The sequence below is a fragment of the Engystomops pustulosus genome, chromosome 1, assembly GCF_040894005.1.
Source record: "Engystomops pustulosus chromosome 1, aEngPut4.maternal, whole genome shotgun sequence".
In the NCBI taxonomy this organism is placed as follows: domain Eukaryota; kingdom Metazoa; phylum Chordata; class Amphibia; order Anura; family Leptodactylidae; genus Engystomops; species Engystomops pustulosus.
The window spans coordinates 178,195,903-178,216,287 of record NC_092411.1 but is presented as its reverse complement, the minus strand read 5'-3'; positions in this window follow the sequence as shown (position 1 = coordinate 178,216,287).

Here is a 20,385-nt window from a genome sequence, read left to right as displayed (position 1 = left end):
CAGGTGCCACCGTGGGTCCTTCGGATCCTCTTCGGGTTTTTCTGCTCCTCTTCGGGTCCCCTCGCGATGCCGGCAGCTCACAAACAATGACGTCGGCAAGCAGCTGACGAAATTCTATGTGCCGGCCCAAGCGCGAAGACCCGAAGAGGAGCGGAAGAATCCGAAGAGGACCGAAGGACCCGAGGCAGCATCGGAGAGGGGCTGCGCAGGCTTTTCACTACAGGGGCTGCGACCAATGCATTTCTCACCCTCGGCTTATAACCCAGTATATACGGTATACTGTTTATGGTGATTTACTGCTGACAGGTTATGGTTCCAGTACAACAGTAAGGTGTGAACAGCAACAAAAAGAAGAGATGAATGCCAGCAACAATCCTGTGAAGTTGTCCATACTAAGTCTGACAAACCAGAACTACCAATCCTGGAAATTCAAGGTGAAGATGCTTTACACGAACAGTACGTGGAAATGTACACAGTAGGCTAAGCCTGATCCACTTTCAGCGGATTGGATAAAAAAAGATCCCATGGAACACGGCACCATCTCCCTCAGTGTACATGATGAGCAAATTGTATATGCAAAAGAAATGTGGGAGGAGCTGAGAAAAGTACAGGAAAGAACAAGTCTCAGAAAAAAGCTCTAAGGTAAGCAAGGGCCAGAATATGCAGGACTACATCAGAAATACCCTGCATATGCTCCACTATGCGATCGGTGTAGGAATAAAAGATTTTCAAGGTGCTGCACTGTTAGGATGAGCTCACACTACCGTCTGGATTTACGTTTATTTACCTCCATTACAAAATGATAATGCATGGTAAATAAGTGGAAATAAAAGTGGACATAACTGATGACAGTGTCTGCTACAGTAACAAACACTAACTTTAAATAAATATATCTATGTATTAACTATTTCTCCCTATATCTGTCTTCATCTAAAAAAAAAAAAAAGAAACTGTAAAACTGACACTATCCATCCCCATTGACTTTTATTATTACAAGCTCCGCCATTTTTGTTGTCCAAAAACAGAAGAGTAATGAATGACATTAAAAAGTGCATTTATTTTAATGGAATTTATAATGGATCTGTTCAATTTCCGTTTTTTATCCTTTTTTTTTTTTTTTTTTTTTTTTTTAACGGAAGCTAGAAATGGAAATCTGAACGGCAGTGTGAACTTGGCTTTCTGGGAGACAGTAGAGTAAGGCTATGACACACTTGTGACTGCTCTAGATGCAGATGATGAGCTCACATTAGAGTGTGTTAATGGCAAGCTTTTGGATGAGTACAAAAGAAAAACCGAGTATAATCAGTGGTGATGGGTCCAGAGCATAATCTACATTAAGATCTCCAGACTGCACTACAAGGAAAACCTGTGGTTGATTAGGTGGTCAGATTTCTTCAGTTTTTCACACCTGAATTTGGGGATCCTCTGCCATTCTTGCTTTCAGATTCTCTCCAGTTCCCTCAGGTTGGCTGGTTAAGGTCAGGGCTCTGGCTGAGCCAGTCAGGAATGGTCACTGACACTGGTTTGTTATTTTAACTGTGTGATTAGCGTCATTGGCTTAATGGAAGGTGAACCTTCAACCCATTGTGAGGTGAAGAGCACTCTGAAAGAAGTTTTCATCTAGGATATCTCTGTACTTGGCTGCATTCATCTTTCCTTCAATTATGGAGGCCACTGTGCTCTCAGGAACCTAAAGTGCTGCAGAAATTTTTTTTTCTGTCAAGATAGGTTGCAAAGTAATAATAATTCTTTATTTTATATAGCACCTACAGATTACGCAGCACTGCACAAAGCATGGCAAACTGGTCAAAGTGTACATTAATACGCAAACAAATTATTACCAATTGGCTACAATGAAACAAAGAGTGAATATAGGAGTGTATAAATGTGTTTGTATAAACATATGTGAGTGTACATATATGTACACTTTTTTTAAGGGGAAGAGTACCCCATTCAGAAGTTTACTATGAGGTCCAGCTTCTCCTAGTTATGCCCCTGCTCCACAACTGTGGGGGCTACAGAGAAATTCTACACATGTATTAGGTGGTGAACAGTCCTCTTTAAATACATAAAAACCATGCATCAATTAAAAGCAATAGTTCCGTACAGCACCAAGCACTTTGGGTTTTGCCTCTTCTTTAAAACAAAATTGGTACAGGAAAATGTAGTACACATATGTAGGGTAAACAACATATAGCTACATTTGAAATTTATCCAATACATTTGGTAAAATTAGGTATTTTTTGTAACATAGTACAGGTAGTCCCCACCTTAAGGACACCCTACTTACAGACGACCCCTAGTTACAAATGAACCTCTTGATGTGGGTAATTTACTGTAATTTAGCCTCGGGCAACAATGATTAAGAGTAATCAACTGTGTCTGCAATTAAGCTTCATTATTACTTCTGGTTTTTACGACAACCCAAAAGTTTTAAAATCCAATTGTCATACAGGCGAAAAACATTTTTTCTGGAGTTTCAATTATAAAATATACAGTTCCGACTTGCATACAAATTCAACTTAATAACAACCCTACAGAACCTATCATGTACGTAACCTGGGGACTGACTGTACATTGTTTTAATTTATTCAGACTTATTCTTTTTACATTCAACCTCATGCCTTTAGAGCAAATTCCTTCCTTATCTACTGGTAGGCATGCTATTTTTCTCATGACAGTCTCTTTTCCCCTTCAATCTGTACAACAATGAGTTCACTTGAGGTGACCAGTGCTGCTAGATTACATTACCTTTAAAACATCCCAGTCTAGAAAACAATGGATTGTATTAGGGCTTTTCAGTGTTTTAATACTCTCTCCAGGCAGGGGTTATCGTACAAAACCTATGTTTCTGATTGTACACGATGCTATTCTTTGCCTAGAATCTGCTAGAGATAATGCATCACGGTTTAAAAGTCAAATTTATATTTAGTGTTGTTAAAAACTGCAAAAAAGAGACTTTCTCCAATATTCAGGCATAGAAAGCTTAATACATCTCCCACCTTGTTGTCCCTGTACATCATGTAAAAGTCACAAAGACATATGCTATATGACCAAAAAGTATCAGAATTTTATTTGTATCAAAAAATACTCCACAACACAGACAGACATGTTAAAACCATCTAAAATTGTGAACACAACAGACAGATATAACCATCCTGGGGGACCTTGTATGTGGTAATGCTGGTCGCCCAAAGAATAGAACAATAAGACAAGGTGTGTGAATACCATCTAAGTCGATCAGGGCTAATAGAACCCATAAATAACTACCTGCAAAACACCACACGTATCGCCACCCAACTATGTGTAGCAGCTAGCTCGCGGCTAATGGCTTCCGGTACTGACCGGAAGTACATTGTGTACTAGGTATAATACTCCGATCTAAAGATCATGTGTCCTTTCTTGTACATCATGTGTCGTTAAGAGGTTAATGGTTCTATTAGCAATTATCTACTGTACTAAATATATGTTCCGGAGGTTCCCTACTTAAGAACACCCGACTTACAGACGACCTCTAGTTACAAACAGACCTCTGGTAATTGGTAATTTACTGTAAGCTAGCCTAGGCTATAAACAGCTCTAACAGTAAAGGTGTCTGGAATTAAGCTTTATTATTAATCCTGGTTCTTGGATGACAATCCAAGAACACACCTACAGAACCTATCTAGTACATAACCCGCCGACTGCTTGTATTGTGTACTGTAAGTAAGTATATACAAGCATGGTAGAAGGTGATATACAGTATTTTATAATTTAATATCCATTTAAGTTAGAAAGGTCTTGTTTCATTCCACAGTTACATATTATAAAAATTGCAGACAGGTTCAGACAGGACCTGACCATCCATGGAAGACAGGGATAGTGGACTCCTGAGAGGAACCACCAGAATATGATCCCGGGAGACCAGAGCGGCATCCACAAAATTCCCCATTAAACCACAGTCCAGGAACGCTGAGACTTCTACAGGAGAGCGAGCACCGACACTGAGGAGCACAGGAACCGACAGACATGGAGACACAGCATTAACACCACCACAGCAATGTACCTCCCAGAAGCCCAAAGTGTTGGGGTCTGCTGGACGTGGGGAACGGACAGGACAAGCCCCAATGAAGTGTTCGGGGATAGTGCAGTACAGCCAAAGACCCTCCAGACGAAATCCGCAAGGTTTCTCAACGGAGAGATGGACTCTGTTGACCTGCATGGGCTCCTCTTCAGTCTGTGCGGCTGGAGGCTGAGGCAGCTTTTGGAAAACCGGAGCCAAGTGTGGCCGACATAGAAGCCGGACTTGAGGTTGCTTGTGACACAACTCACCATCACGTTCCATGAATCGCACGTCTATCCGGGTGGCCAGGGTGATAAGACCACTCAGAGTCGCAGATCACGGGTAGCCAGTGCGTCTTTCACCTGGGGAGACAGTCCTTGCTTGAAGGTAGCTGACAGGCTGCATCATTCCAAGATAGCTCAGAGGCTAGGGTGCGGAACTTGATAACATACTCGCCCACAGAAGAGTCTCCTTGGCGCAGGTTCAGCAGCACCGTTTCAGCTGAGGAGACACGAGCAGGTTCTTCAAATACCGAGCTAAATTCAGCTAGAAAGGTGGTATGGGAAGCCGTCACTGGGTCATTTCTGACCTACAAAGGAGTAGTCCAGGCCAGGGCCTTCCCGGAGATTAGGATGTGGATAAATGCCACCTTGGAGTGTTTGGTGACAAACTGAGTTGGCATAAGTTCAAAGTGCAAAGAGCACTGGGTAATGAAACCCTGCAAATTTATCTGGTATAGAATGTCTGAGTCTTGGCTCTGCTGCCGGAGGAAACACGGGGGCGGGTGGAGGAGAAGCAGGAGTAGATGCAGAAGCTATTGAAGTGTGGCGGCAACTTTGCCTAGTAGTTCTCCTTGAGCAGCAATTTTCTGAGAAGGCCGAGAAACAACGTTGCGGAGATCGATCCGTTCCAGAGGCCACTCACCAGCTGGTTCCATGGACGGATCTTACTGTCACAGTTCATAGGAACGAACTGTCAGAGTCTCCTGGGGAAGACCACTGCAGGAGATGATGGTACTAGCCGACACATGGGACCGGAGTCTAAGTGGCACCTGGTCTTCACCAGAGCCCGCCGCAAAGCGGGATGGTCTTGCTGTGGCGGGGTGCCACCAGGTCGTTCCACAGGAGCGACTAGGCCCACTGTGGCAGCCAAGGTAGTACGGAGATACAGGACACAGTCTGAGCCTGGGTTGACAACTGGAGAACAGCTTGGGAGGATACGCTAGAACTCACATCAGGAACACAGGAGCTGGCACACGGTACAGGCAGGCAGGGACAGACTGGCACATGGAACTGGCACAGGGTAGGCAGGAACGGATGACAGAAACACAGCAGGCACAGGACACACAGGAAACACAATACTGGATTCTCAGGAACACGGAGGAACACTGGAAACACAGGAGGGCTTTCACTTAGCAGGAAACGATGCTGAAGGCAATGGCCTGCAAGGCAGGAAGGGAGGTGCCAAATTATAAGGCCGAGTCGGATTAACCAGTGCCAATCAGGAGATTGGAGGCCCCTTAAATCAGGAAAAAGTCTCAACAATGAGTCTCTATCTGAGGGAGAATATATTTCCTCAGACGAAGAGTTGGATGATTCTGAGGATCTGTATCTCGTCAAAAAAGAAGATCTTAAACAGCTCTCAAAGGCAGTGAAAGCTATAATAGAATCCTCTAAAAATTTCAAAGCTGGCAAAGTTCCTATAAGAAGAAGCCAGTCAATCTTAAACCACAGTCACAGCCTGTGGGAGAAAGACTAAGTCTATTCTCTGTAGCATGGTTAAGGACTTCCTGGGACATGTGGGTTCGGTCTTCAATTAAAAAGGGCTACGCCCTGGAATTCAAGTCCCTGCCCCGGAACAGATACATTGCAACCATTGCGACAAGAATCTCTGGTCCCATATTCAAGACTTCCTGAGGAAGAATGTGATAGAAGAAGTCCCAGCCTTCCAACACAACATAGGAGTTTATTCAAATGTTTTTTCAGTCCCAAAACCAGACAACTAGTGATAGATCTAACATATTTAAATTGCTTTCTAATAAAGAAACATTTCAAAATGGAAACTATCCGGTCTTTCCCGACACTGTTACAGAAGAATCATTTCATGGCGTCAGTAAACCTGTTGGACGCTTATCTGCATATTCCCTTTCTGCCGTCACTCAGTAAGTTCCTCAGAATAGCATTCCATGCAGGAATCCGCCACTTTCAGTTCAAATCCCTTCCATTCGGGATAGCTTCAGCCTCAAGGGTGTTCACCAAAGTCATAGTAATATTGACAGCAGCCCTGCTTCTTCAAGGAATAACAATAGTGCCATACCTAGACGATTGGCTCATTCTAGCCCAATCCTTCGTTATCATCTTCAAATGGTGCAGGAGACACTAGAAGAACATGTATCCATGGTGAATTTGAAGAAGTCTGAATTATATCCAATACAGGAGATACAATTCTTGTGCTTTATAATCAATTCATACTCAATGGGGAAGATTTATCGAGTGTCTGAAAGTCAGAATATTTCCAGTTGCCCATGGAAACCAATCACAGCTCAGCTTTCATTTTTCTAGTGCTCATCAATATTTTAAAGGGGAGCTGTGATTGGTTGCCATGGGCAACTGGAAATATTCTGACTTTCAGACACTTGATAAATCTGCCCCAATGAGGAATCTTGTCCCTTATGTCTGCTCGCAAGGTGTCCTATCGTCAAGCAATGAAAGTGCTAGGCTTTGCAAACAGTTCCCTGGGCGAGAGCTCATATTAGATTCCTTCAATGGGATATCCTCTCATCATGGAACAGGAATCCTCAACATCTAGACTCCCTGATGTCTCTTTCTCCCAGCTCCAAAGCAGACCTAGTTTGGTGGACCCAGAACAGCAGGCTAAGTATGGGCAGGACACTGATTCATCATCAACAGGTAGTTTTCACAACGGATGCCTCCTCCTGGGACTGGGGTGCCAGGGGTTATAAGACTAGCACTGCTTCATTTTCATTTGCTTTTACAACATCAGAGTGTTTTAGTACAGTCAGACAACATAGTCTCTGTGTATTATCTAAACAAACAGGGTGGCACCCACTGCCTCTTGCTAGCCAAGGAGTGCCGGAAGCTAATGACCTGGACGGAAGCGAACCTACTACACATATCGGTGGTCCATATACGTGGCATTGACAACTGCAAAGCAGATATATTGAGTCATGTTCAAATACTTCCGGGAGAATGGGAGTTAAACCCTGAAGTTTTCAGTCAAATAACACAGACGATGGGCCAACCCTTCATGGATGTCATAGCCTCTCCAGACAACAAAGAGACAACCAGATTCTGTTCCCTCCCACCCCTAGGACATCCCAAGGCGATAGACGGTCTGTCAATGAGTTGGGCTTCGGGTCTGATTTACGTATTTCCACCCTTATCCATAATTCCGATAGTGCTTTGCAAAATATTGGAGGAAAGGGCGGAAGCCATAACAATTATCCCATACAGCCCCCATTGGGCATGGTTTTCCCTACTTCTATTCCTTTCAAAAGGAAGATTCGGCTACTGAATCCATCCAGATCTTCTCCGTCAAAGGAGTCTTCATCATCCTCAGCTTCAACACCTGCATCTTACGGCCTGGAGGCTGAGTGGAACAACCTTACACAAGCTGGACTATCTGACTCGGTTGTAAAAACTGTTATCAGCCACAAAACCTTCTACTGTATCTGTATACAACAGAATTTACAATTTACAAAAAATGTTGCTGTTCATCTAAGTTACCAATAGATGTTTTACCCTCTATCCTTTAGTTTCTACAGGAAGGGTTTAACAAGGGGTTGTCCTAGAACAGTGATGGCAAACCTTTTAGAGGCCGAGTGCCCAAACTACAACAAAGACCCGCTTATTTATTGCAAAGTGCCAACACAGAAATTTAATTTGTGATCTATACTCCCTTCTCTGTCACAGTTTTCATTGATACAAGCACCCTGAGGACACCAATAAAGCAGAAAATAGTCCCAGGTAGCACTGTCACTTTAAAATACTTCTGTCCACAGCAAGTCCTGGGCTGTCTGGGACTGCAGGAAGATACCTGGAGTCATCTCTGGTGAAGGCCTGAGTGCCCGCAGAAAGGGCTCTGAGTGCCACTTCTGGCACCAGTGCCATAGGTTAGCCATCACTGCCCTAGAAGATCCTGAAAGTTCATTTTAACGCTATCAATGCTCATTTAGAATCCAAGTTCTCTAGCAATTCACTGATGAGATGATTCTTCAAGGGGATCAGCATCCTTAAGCCATCCCTAGAGAAGCTCATCCAGTGATGGGACTTGACCCCTAGTCCTCCTAATGTTGAGAGGTTCGCCCTTTGAACCCATGCAGAGAGCAAGTTTGAAATGCATTTCCTTAAAAACCCTATTCCTGGTTTCAGTGATTCAGCAAAAAGAATAGGCGAGCTTCAGGCACTGTCTTCTAAAGACCCTTATCTATGTGTGTTTACCGGACTGTATTATTTTACGTACTATAACACTAGTATTGTGCCCAAAGTTACCTCTGTTACCAACATTCATCAAGAAATATATCAGCCGACATATGTCAGATTCAAAAGATGAAAATCAAAAGGCCCTACATTCATTAGATGTAAAGAGAGCGGTTATTAACTATATTTCTACTACTAGCGGTTTCAGGAAAGATGATGCTCTATTCCTTCAATTTCAAGGTCCATCAAAAGGTTGCAAAGCCAGTAAGTCAATGCTGGCAAGATGGCTCAAAGATATCATCATAGAATGTTATATCTTGACAAGCAAATAAGTCCCATCACAGATTAAGGCACATTCCACCAGATCCACCGCGGTGTCCTGGGCAGAATTGAATTTGGGAAAATCCCATTACAGCAAATTTGCAAAGCGGCTATGTGGGCATCACCTTCAACTTTCATAAAACATTACAGGTTGGACATCCAAGCCTCAGAGGGTATGGCATTTGGTAAAGCGGTGTTAAACAAGGCGACACAGCATCCCACCCTCTAAGTACGGCTTTATAAGTCCCATTGTGTGCTGCCGAACGGACAATAAGGAAGGCGGAAATTTGCTTACCGAAATTTCCTTTTCCTTGAGTCTGTGAGGCAGCACAACTTCACACCCTAATAAACATAATGTATTGCTTTGTATCATACAGAGGTGTACAGCTCTTCTTGCCTCTTTATAAATGTAGATAGCTATTGGCTAATTGTAATAATACTGCCCCCTTTGTACAAGAATATAACTACTACAACACTGCCCCCTATGTACAAGAATATAACTATTATAACAAATCCAAATAAAGAAGAAAAGACGGGTCACTCACCGATACGTGAAGGTTTATTTAAGCCATTTTGAGCAGGTAGAGAGGTGCCGGACATGCCACAAACGACGGACCGTTTCGCGCTAAGAGCGCTTTTTCAGGTCTGTGACATCATATGGTGGGCAGGACCTCTGCTTATAAGCAGGTTCCAGCTCGGTAACTATGGATACTGTGAACACAACTACCACCACATGTTTTAAAAACAAGTAACTGCATGCACATTAATACAAATTGTGTTGTTTAACTTAGTACATAAAGGGGTTCTATCCTAAGTACAATATCGTTTATAAGAACACGTTTAACTCATTGCGATCATTTAACCCTATCGGTCCCATGGCTTTTGTGCGCATAATCCATTTGGCTTCGCATCTGAGGAGCTCTTTATTTCTGTCTCCTCCTGCTGGGTTGATATTAACCTTTTCAATGCCTGGGAACCTCAGTATCTCAGGACTACCCGAGTGAACACTTCTCACGTGTTCAATTAATCTCGGTGAGCCATGTTCCGTTCTTATGGAGCTAAGATGTTCACGAAAACGAGTGTGTAAGTGTCGGATTGTTTTGCCTATATAGAATCTACGACACGGACAGGTAATTACATACACAACATATTGTGATTTACAATTTATAAAATGTTTTATTGTATGGTTTATATCTCCCATGGTAACCTTTTTTGTGCCCAGATTAAAGTTGCAATAATTGCACTGCCCACATTTAAAGTTACCATGTGGGATATGTCGATCGAGTCAAGTATTCTCTCTATCGTGGAATCTGCTATGTACCAATTCACTCCTCAGCGTTTTGCTACGTCTAAAGGAGATTAATGGTCTAGTTTCCATCGTATTCTGTAGTTGTGGATCTGCAGCTAATAGATGTCAATTTTTTAAGATTGCAGATCTAATGGCATTTTCCTGTGAATTGTAAGTGAAGGTAAACGCAAATCTCTGTTTTTGTGTATCTTTTCTATCTTGCAAAGTTGGAGTTTTACGTTTGAAAAGAAGGTCTGATCTCTTAACTTTCATAACTTTTGAACAAGCTTTTTTTAATACATGTTGGGGATAGCCTCGCATTCTCAGGCGATTTTCAAGTTCGTCTGCCTGGGAGTGAAAGGTATTTTCCTCACTATTGATTTTTCGTAAACGAAGCATTTGACTATAGGGGATGCCATCTTTTGTATGGAGGGGGTGAAAGCTATTATAATGTAAGATTGAATTGGTAGCTGTCTGTTTTCTATACCCCTCTGTAGATAGCCCTTTTTCCCCAATCACTACTTTGACATCTAAAAATTCTAACGATTCTCTGCTGAATTTTGAAGTAAATTTCATATTTATATTGTTCTTATTCAAGTATGTGACGAAACTATCAAATTCCACCTCGGAACCTTCCCAGATTAGGAAGACATCGTCCACATACCTGAAAAAGGATTTGATGGAACTGACATATGGGTTATTGATTGTAAATACGTATCTCTCTTCGAAAACCGCTAAAAAGATGTTTGCCAAAGGGCAGGCAACTGGCGTCCCCATAGCGGTTCCGACCAACTGCAGGAACCACTTACCATTAAATTCAAAGGCGTTATGTGACAGAATGAATGATAAAGAGTCACAGAAAAAAGTCTATGAACGACTCGCTTTTTTCAGTATTAATTAACACATCTCGAACTGCCGATACTGCAGTATTTTGCGTAATGCGAGTATATAGGCTTTCAACATCTATGGATGCAATACTGTAACTCTCTAGCCATTCAATCGTCTTAAGGCTCTTTAGAAAAGAATTTGTGTCCTTGAGATAGGAGGTGATGTCCTGCAGTAATGGTCGGAGGAGCCAATCAATGTACTTGGAAAGAGACTCTGTGATGGATCCGATACCGGCAACGATCGGGCGACCGGGAGGGTTCGTTAGGGACTTGTGTATCTTGGGGATGAAATACCAGCTCGGTTTTTGAGGAAATTGGGGTAAAAGTTTGGTGGCGCATTGTTCAGACAACACTCACCTCTCTACGTATCTCCTGAGGTGGGTCTGGAGTCTTTCTTTAAATTTTTGTATAGGATTTTTGTCTAAGGTCATGTATGTAGTTGTGTCTGACAACTGTCGGTGGGCTTCTTGGATATAGTAGTTTTTATCCATGAGTATGTTTCCCCCCTTGTCCGCAGGTTTCACAATTATATTTTTGTTGGAACGGATAGTCAAAAGTGCTGCTTTCTCCTGAGCCGAGATGTTATCTTTCATGCAAGGATAAATTTGTGCACGTACATCTCTGAGTACTTGATTATAGAAAACTGCGAGTGGAGTACCTGCGGGCAAGGGGGGAGAGAAGCTTGATTTTATGCCACCTGAGAAACTTTCAATTTCTATAGTCTCAAGTTCTGCTAAGTTCTCATCCTCCAGTGATAGCAATGTGTTGAGGACCTCTCTGTCCTCTCGAGAGGGTAAGGTGTTAGCAATGAACTATAACTATTATAACACTGCCCCCTATGTTCAAGAATATAACTACCATAATACTGCCCCCTATGTACAAGAGTATAACTACTATAATACTGCCCCCTATGTACAAGAATATAACTACTATAATACTGCCCCCTATGTACAAGAATATAACTACTATAATACTGCCCCCTATGTACAAGAATATAACTACTATAATACTGCCCCCTATGTACAAGAATATAACTACTATAATACTTCCCCCTAGGTAGGGAATATAAATACAAAGCCATATAACACCGTCAGCCACTCCCCCAGTATACAGCCTGACCCCCCTGTATATAGCCAGACACCCCCCCCCCCAGTATATTGCCAACCCTGTCCAGCACATTAAAATAATAAGCAATGTACTCACCTTTCCAACGCTCCCCCACAGCTCCACTATTTGATGCAGTCAGTCCGGCAGTGACAGCTCTGTGTTCCAGCGGCTCACAAACGAGGTAAAGAGGCGGAAGGCAAGTTTGTGGACGGGGACAGGCAGGAGGTCAAGACAGGCAGCAGAGGTTCAGGGTCTGAGGCAGAGCAGAAGGTCAGGGCAGGCGAAACAGGATCAAAGTCAAATGCAGAACCAGGGTCACAAATGGAAATCCAAACACTAGCACACCATTTCCTTAAAAAGGCCAGCACCAATCAGCGGTGTGCTATCCCTTTAAATCTTCTGAAGCTGGCGCGCACCATAGTAAACGAGAACACACACGCACGGCCGCTGGACGGAAGTCAGGAACGGGGAGAGGTAAGATAGTGCCGCGGGGCGCTGGGGCACACAAAGGATCACGGGTGAGCCCGTGACCTGAGACGTGGTTCATGGGAGCACCCGTGACACCAGCAGCAGAGCTCAGCAGACACTACAAACACAACCTGCAGCCTCTGTTTACAGTTCATGACCTTCAATTTACAAAGAATCTGCAAAAGCAGCAGCTCAGAGCAGAATAGAAGAGAAGTTTGTAGGATTTTACAGGTAATACAGAGAAGTATAATATGTAGAAGAATGACCACACCGGTGTCTGAGGAGAAAGACTGGCCAGAATTACAGGAGAGCAGATCAGCACTGAAGGATCCCCCTCCAGGAGAAGCTGAGGAAGTCACTGGGTGCAACTTGTCACACACCTGGGCTCTGCTGTTGTTTTCATGCTGGGGTGTGGGAGAGAAGCAGAAGGGAGCTTGTAGGAGGATCACATGTAAGTGCCCGAATCTAAGATTGCGCCTATACTGGGCCTAAACTGCGCCTAAATTGCGCCTAAAGTGAAGTGATTAATAAGAGGCAGGAACTCAACTCATCAAAGATGGTTGTAGCTTGTGATAATTATAGCGCAAGAATGCGCCAGAATTAAGGCTACATTACAGAATTACATCTGGCCCTATATTTTTTCCTTGCTTTATTGAGGAAAAGCGTCGGGTATGGGTGCATGGAGAGGGGTCACAGGCTGAGCCCTTTCCATAGCCAGTAAGTCTTTGCTCCATATTGCAGCAAGCACTTACCAGTAACACCTGCGATTGGTGTCTGGCGGCTCCAAAAAGTTAGTGAAGATCGTCGCTTCCCGTGACATCTTCTAAAGACCCAATGCTTTCTCATTTTCTCATTACATTGAGGAGGAAAATACCCATATACTGCCATACTGTAGTATGGCAGTATATGGAATACAGTATTGCAGTATATGGTAGGATCAATCAGACAAACTAGGGTTAAAGTACCCTAGGGGGTCTGAAAAATAGTCAAAATAAAAAAGTAAAAAAAAAGAAAAAAGCCTAAAAATTCAAATCACCCCCCTTTCCCTAGAAGTCATATAAATATAAATCTATCAAAATATAACCAATCAATGTTGGTCCTTCATTCCAGCCTGTGCTGGATTTGCACCTGTTCCTTTTTAGGTCGATGACCATCTCCTTGGTGTTTTCGACATTTATTTTCATTTGTTGCCAATTACTGAATCATCTAAGAATTTTTGTAGGGATTGTAGTGATGTGTAGAGTGTGAAAAGAAAGCGGGGCAGTACCGTCCCTTGTGGTGCTCCCTTATTGCTGATGACTGTGTTGGAGCAGATGTTCCCTACTTGGACATACTGGTAGTCATAGATCTAGTTGGTTAGGGTGGCGTCCATTCACATTTTTTCACTCAGGCCATCTGGTTCTATTGTATTGAAGGCACTGAAAAAGTACTTCTAGTTGAAAAAGTAGGTCTGCAGTCATTTGGGCTTGTCGGTTTCTTGATTTTGTTCAGTGGTCTAACCCCTTCTGAAGACCCCAGGCTGACTCATATTAACCCTACCAGCACATTGTAATGAATAAGGAGGAAAATTCCCATATACTGTAGTATGGCAGAATATGTTAGGATAGATCAGATAACCTAGGGTTAAAGTACCCTAGGGAGTCTGAAAAATACTAAAGATAAAAAAATGAAAATAAAAAAACCCTAAAAATTCAAATCATAAAAACATAAAGTATCGCCGTGTCTGAAAATTCCCGATCTATGAAAATATAATAATGGTTTTTCACTGCGTTTAACCCTGTAACGGACAATAGTGCCCCAAGTCAAAAATGGCACTTTAGTGCCATTTTGAAAAATATTAAAAAAATCAATAAAAAGCAATCAAAAGGTAGCACAGTCCTAAAAATGATAGCAATGAAAATGTCATCAAAAGTCACGAAAAATGACACCACCCACAGCTCCGTACACCAAAGTATGAAAAAGTTAATGTCACCAGAACATGGCAAAATAGAAAAAATTTTGTACAGGAGGTTTTAATTTTTGTAAATGTATGAAAACATTATAAAACTTATACAAATTTGGTATACCTGTGATCGCACCAACCCAAAGAATAAAGGAGACATCTCATTGTGGGCGCACAGTGAAAGACGTAAAATCCAAGCCCACAAGAAAACGGAGCAAGTGCGTTTTTTCACCATTTTCACCATTTTTTCTGCAATTTGTTACGCAGAAAACAAGCCATCACAGAGCTCTTTAAGTGAAAAAATAAAAAAGTTATAGATTTTTGAAGTTGGGGAGTGAAAAATGGAAGTGAAAAAACTAAAAAGGGCCAGGTCATTAAGGGGCTAATGCATGAGGTTTTCCAGGCTGTTCCTGCCTTAAACTGGCATTGAAAAATTCCATCAGTGCATTACACATGGTTTTGAAAGCTTTATAGTCCCTTTAACCCTATCAGGAAATTACATCTGATGTGATGTCATCTCACCTCGTTTTACCACAACAAATGTCCCCTTTATTATTTGGGCCTTACAATCACATTGTACAAAATTCATATACTTTTATTATGTTTTGATTACTTTAAAAAAAGAAAAACATTTTGGGAAAATATTAATTTAGATAAAACCTTACACATATACTGCAGTATATAAGTAACTGACATTTTCAATGCTACAATTTTACCTTTTGATAACTTTATATTAAAATTGTTATGTGTAGCAAAATCAAAGAGTGGTGATTCAGACATTTGGAGCTTACTTTCTGTTACAGGGTTCATGGCATAGAAAAAGCATTTAATTTGCACATTTTGGGAAACCTAACATGTTTATGTTTGATTATTTTCGTTTGTTGCCAAAGTCCATCTGGTGTAACTGTGGGTGGTGTGCCAGTCATTGGACATCAACTGAATATGTCAACAATCCAATGTGTACAATGGTCTACATATCAGGTGAACAGGGAGCTATAAAAGGATTGACACTTGGACAGCATAGAGAAATTGTTGTTTACATTCCATACAACACTCAAGTCTATGCGAGTCTAAAGCCCCCTTCACACTTTTTATTTCACACTGGAGTTCTACACGTGTTTTTGACGTTCCAAACTTGCATTGCATTCTGACCCATTGTTTTCAATGTGCTTGTTCTTGCAAAATGTGTTTTCAAACCAGCCAAACGCATGGCAAACATGAAAAAATGCTGCATTTACAAATGTAGTGCTAGTGTATGTGGCCAGGCCTAGGGCTGATAACATATGTGTTTCTATGGAAAGGCTGCTGTCACATGGTACATTCTTGGAAAGTTCTTGGTGCGTCTAAGCGCGCTAAAAACGCTTGCGTTTTAAAATGCACTGAAAACGCATTTTCCATGTTTACCATGCATTTGGCCGGTTTGAATCTGTTTTTCTTCATTTGTGGAAGTGTAAGCAGCTGTGAATATGTTAACACAGGATTTAAAGCAGCCAAACGCAAGGTAAACATGCAAAAACGCATCCGTTTTCAGTGCATTTTAACCCCTTAATGACCGCCCTATCGGCTTTTTAAGGCGGTCATTAAGGGTACTTCGGGACACCGGGTCTCGCTGGTGCCGGTGTCGGGCTGTGATCTTACAGCCCAGACCCGGCACTAACATCCGGGATTGGAAAAACTCCGATCCCGGGTGTTTAACCCCTTACACGCCGCAGTCAAGCATGACCGCGGCGTGTAAGCGTTCCCGCGTGGATCGGACCCCCCCCCCCCGGTGTGCTTACTGGGGGATCCGATCCCTCCTGCCGCAGCCCGGGGTTCTGACGAGTGACCCGCAGCTTCCAGCTCCTCTACCCGCCGGGTTCTGCCTCCCTGGCAGGACCCAGCTGTAAGTAACTGAGCATGCTCAGTTACTTTCACTATACACTGCAATACAAGTGTATTGCAGTGTAAAGGTTTGAATAAGCGATCGGACGATCGCTTGTTCAAGCCAAGAAGTAGAAAATGTAAAAAAGTTAAAAAAAAAAAGGTGAAATCATTTTATTATATAATTAAATAAATAAAATAAAAGTCCCATAATCTCCCCAGTTACACATAAAATGCAAATAAAGTATATAAAACACAAAAACACGTACATATTTGATATCACCGCATCCGTATCAATCTGTACAATAAATCTAAATCAATCGAAAAACTTACCGTAATATACAATTTTTCATCAAACACCATCACAAATAATGTTCTAAAAAGCATTCAAAAAAAGTTACGTTCCCTAATATGATACGACTGAAAAGAACAACTCTTTTCGCAAAAAATAAGCCCTCAACCAGATCTGACAACAGAAAAATACAGTTATGGCCCTGAAAAATTGTCAATAGTAAAAACAATGCGATTTTCTCCAATATTGGTTTTGCTCAGGAAAATTGAGCAAAAATAAGAAAAACTATATAAATGAGGTATCACCGCAATCGTAGTGAACCAGAGAATAAAGATAAAATATTATTTTTACGTTACGGTGAGCGGGGGGAAAAAAAATGTTAAAAATCCAAATAAGAATAAGCTATAGACCCCCAAAATGAATTATCTATACATTGTATCTCATCCCATAAAAAATAAGCCCTCATGTTCGCATTACCAAAAAAAATACAAATTTATAGGTCATACAAGGTGACAATACAAATCTGCTGTGAATGGTGCCTCCATTCATTCTATACTCGGCCGTGCGCCCATACAGCAGTCGCTACACTCGGGAGGAATTGGGCATCAAACGTTGCAGTGTGTTTCATCATTTAATTTATTCTGAAACTGTCAATTTGGCCTAAATGAATGTATTTTCCAAAAAAATTCATTTAGTTTCTAAATCGCAGGTCCATATTGTTTTAACCCATGTGAAACGCTTAAAGGGTTAATAGACTCAATAGAAGTTGTTTTACATACGTTGAGGGGTGAAGTTTCTATAGTGGGGTAATTTATGTGGTTTTACTATTATTTAGGCCTTACAAAGTCACTTGAAAGCCGAGTTGTCCCTCAAAATGTGAGTTTTGGCAATTTTCATGAAAATGAGAAAAATCACACCTAAAGTTCTGCACCTCATAACATCCCAGAAAAATGACAGGACGCATAAAATATCATCCCAACATAAAGCAGACATTCCAGAAATGTAATTTATCAAGCTTTTTGGGTAGTTTTACTTTCTGTCTAGAAAGCAGAACATTTCAAACTTGGAAAATGAAGAATTTTTACAAACTTTTGCCAAATTTTCACTTTTTTTCAGAACGAATCGCAAAACTAACATGAAGTACAATGTATCACGAGAAAACATTCTCAAAATCACCTGGATATGTTAAAGCGTTCTGAAGTTATAACCAATTATCGTGAGACATGTCAGATTTGAAAAATCGAGTCTGGTCATTGAGCTGAAAACTAGTGTCGGTGATAAGGGGTTAAAACACACCCTGAGGGTGAAGCCACACATGGCGTTTTAGTTCTGTATTTAAAGGGGTATTCTCCTCTGGGCACTTACATTCAGTTTCATTAATTTGTCATATATAAACATTTCTTCAATTAGATGTTATTTAAAAAAATGTTCCTGTGTGAAGATAATTTCTCATAAATGTAGCCATGTTGTCCCTTAGAAACGAGATAGCTTCCTCGGATACGGCCACGTCTGATAGATTGAGTGCACAAAGAAACAAAAGGTTATTGTATATAAAATGTCCGGGAGTTACTGCATGTCCTACAGCTGTCCTGTAGTAATGATCGCTGAATCCTGGTGGTTTGGCAGGACTCTATAGCGCAAGTCTGGCCACCGCTGCCAGAGTGTGACGTGGTGGTTACCGAGGAAGCTAACTCGTTTCTAAGGGACAACATAACTACATTTATGAGAAATTATCTTCACACAGGAACATTTTTTTAATAACATCCAATTGAAGAAATGTTTACATATGGCAAATGAATTTTATTAAATGTAAATGCCCAGATGGGGATACCCCTTTAAGCATGCATTTTCAGTCCGTTTAAACACACTTCCGTTTTTTACCGTTTACCATGCATTTGGCTGCTTTGAATCTAACTTAACTAATTATATGTATATTTATGTATGTTTAAATGGATTTGTTTTAATTGATCTAATAAAATGTTATTTTATGCTTAATACATTTTGGTTATTGTTTCCTTTTTTTGTGGTGCCATTTGCTTTTGGGAACAATCTATTTAATATAGTGGGGGTACAGTGTTTCTGTGCCCCCTATTATTTGTATTGTGCTTATCATGGTGAAAGACCCAGCCATGTTTCCTCTTCCATTCCCTTGCTGATGGAAGGAGGTTTGCACTCAAAATCTCACGTAACAAAGCACCATTAATTCTTTCATGTACCAGGATCAGTCGTCCTGGTCCCTTTGCAGAGAAACAGCTCCTGGTCATAATGTGGCTCCCCCTCCCCCCTTGCTTCACAGTAGGTATGGTGTTCTTTGAATGCAACTCAAGTTTCCATCAAATAGTTCTACTTTGGTTTCATCTGACCATATGAAATTCTCCTAATACTATTCTGGAACATCTAAATGCTCTCTAGCAAGCTACAGAGGGGCCCAGATATGTACAGGCTTAAGCAGGGAGACACGTCTGGCATTGCAGGATATGAGTCCATAGCGGTGTGGTGGGCAGGTATGCCAATGGCCATGCCCCTCTATCTTAAGTCACATTAGCATCTAGAGCAGTGATGGCGAACCTTTTAGAGACCGGGTGCCCAAACTACAACCAAAACACACTTATTTATTGCAAAGTGCCAGCACGGCAATTTAAGGAGTAATTTATTGCTGCTACAACATTCAATCATATTGGACTCTTGAGGACAACAAAACTGTTGAAAGAAGGGCAAATTTTGACTAATGTTGTAGCATCTCGCTATGGTCCACCTGTACAGGAAAAAAATGTGGGGCCTAGAGTAGCTCCAAAGATAATCCTCCCTTTTCCACATGGTCTTCCTCTTCCTGCAGTCCCAAGAAATCAAGAATGTGTTGCTTTAAAATAGCACTGAGAGCATCATTTCTTGAGTCTCCTGGGACTGCAGGATGTTTCGTTGAGTTCTATGTTGATGGCTTGGGTGCCCAAAAAGAGGACTCCGAGTGCCACCTCTGGCACCCGTGCCATAGGTTCGCCATCACTGATCTAGAGGCTCAGGTCACTATATAAAAAACATAGCTGGTATGTTTGCACAAATCACAGCAGAGGAGGAGTTGCAGGAAACAAGATATCTGGCACAAATTTAACAGCAATTTTGTTTAGTTTACCATTCCCGCAACTTGTATGCACAAGTGTAGCAACACTGTTTTACAGGCATCATTTTGTAAAATGTACTGCTTACATGTTAAATTCTATTACCTTTGGTTGGGTGTAATAGACATATGCTATCAATAGATCTTGAGGCCTTCATAAGAAACACACAAATTTTCCCATTTTCCAGGCACACTGTAATTGCAACAGGGTATACTGCCAGAGGTAAGTAATATACTTATCTGCATTTTTAACTCTGCATCTAAGGAGTTAACGTCAAACTCCAATCCCCTCCCTGCTAGTATAGTAGATGATCCCACAATTCTACATCAGGTTCTCTCATAATTGGCTTCTGCAGTGGTCACAAGAAGTTAAGAAAATTCTGAAAGTTCTAGTAGTTCAAATAAGACATGTACACCAAGTAGAGAAACTCCCTAGTAAGCATGTGAATTATGTTTGTGGGCATTAGATTGATGTAACAAACTCTGCAGACCTCAAATTTATATAAGCTATTTTGAGCTTATAAACAATATGTAAATTTTTAGTACCATTTTGTTGTTTTTTGCAGTTTATAAGATGGTTAAATGATTGCTTATAGAATACACACTATAGGCCCCCAATATAGA